Source organism: Propithecus coquereli, unplaced genomic scaffold, assembly GCF_000956105.1.
Source record: "Propithecus coquereli isolate 6110/MARCELLA unplaced genomic scaffold, Pcoq_1.0 Scaffold734, whole genome shotgun sequence".
In the NCBI taxonomy this organism is placed as follows: Eukaryota; Metazoa; Chordata; class Mammalia; order Primates; family Indriidae; genus Propithecus; species Propithecus coquereli.
The window spans coordinates 72,071-73,122 of record NW_012153441.1 but is presented as its reverse complement, the minus strand read 5'-3'; the positions used below and the strand labels follow the sequence as shown (position 1 = coordinate 73,122).

General features: G+C 41.4%; 1 protein-coding gene across 1 annotated transcript in view; it reads left to right on the top strand.

Moving 5' to 3' along the window:
* Positions 1-1,052, top strand: part of LOC105824372 (H-2 class II histocompatibility antigen, I-E beta chain-like) — a gene marked incomplete at its 3' end in the record, with an annotated part of 44,592 nt that overhangs the window by 1,984 nt on the left and 41,556 nt on the right. The window lies entirely within an intron of this gene.

Below are 1,052 nucleotides of genomic sequence, written 5' to 3'. Positions count from 1 at the left end.
GAGAAGATACAGTCAGCAAATAGTCCACACAAACTTTTCAATGTCAACGTCTAGTCCACCTGACAACTGTCCTTGGGACTTTCCAGTAGCCCCTGACCTAGTTCCTCCCTCCTGTGCATTTCTTGGACTTTCGCACATATTGAAACAGATCACACGTTGTAAAGGAGAAAGGAAGAAACATGTATTGAGCAGTGAAGAAACATGTATATGAGCAGACACATGCTGCATATTTTACATATGTTAACGCATTTAATTCTCACAACAATTTTCCAAGGTAAACGGTGTTACTACTATTTTACATTCCAAGAAATGGAAACTTAGAAGGCTACTTCTTCTCCAAGATCATGTAGTTATAAGTTGTAGTGCGGGGACTGGAATCCAGACCTGCAACGTGTTCTTTGTTTTATATCACATTGCTTCCATTAAATCCTCCTGCAATTTTTAAAATATACTTTGTTTTGAATGAGAGATGAATTCACATAGATCAGTGGTTTTCAAACTGTGCTCTGGGTCATTCAGCTGTCAAGGTTTCCACAGACAGGATAGTTTCTCAAACACACAGAAAAATGAAGAGTTTAAATTACACAGTAAAACCACTGATTACTTATGTCTGCTCTGCAGGTAACTTTTCCATTTAAAAAGTTAAATATTGACATAAATAGTTTGAAATATATTATTCTTGAGTGAAAAATGTTCCCTTTCTGATAAACAAGGAGGAGAAATGAGGACTAGCAGATTAAAATCACAGGATACACGTTCAGAGTGGGGCGGTCAGATAGCGGGGGTAGAGAAGAAGGAATGTGGACAGAGGGGGCTGGAGTGATGGGCCTGGCAGATATGGGGGCGGGGGCCCAAGGCCCAGGAGAAGAGGTAGGTCAGGATATTTGAGTTAAGACATGGGCTCTTGCCTTTGCAATGACACTGTAGACTAAGGAAACACTCTGGTGTCCCTGAGGTTAGCCACACCCCTTCTCCACTGTCCTCTGCCACTTGTTGTTCAGCTGCTGATGAGGGGTGAGGTGGGACCTAATTCCCTAAATAAATCCAAGTTT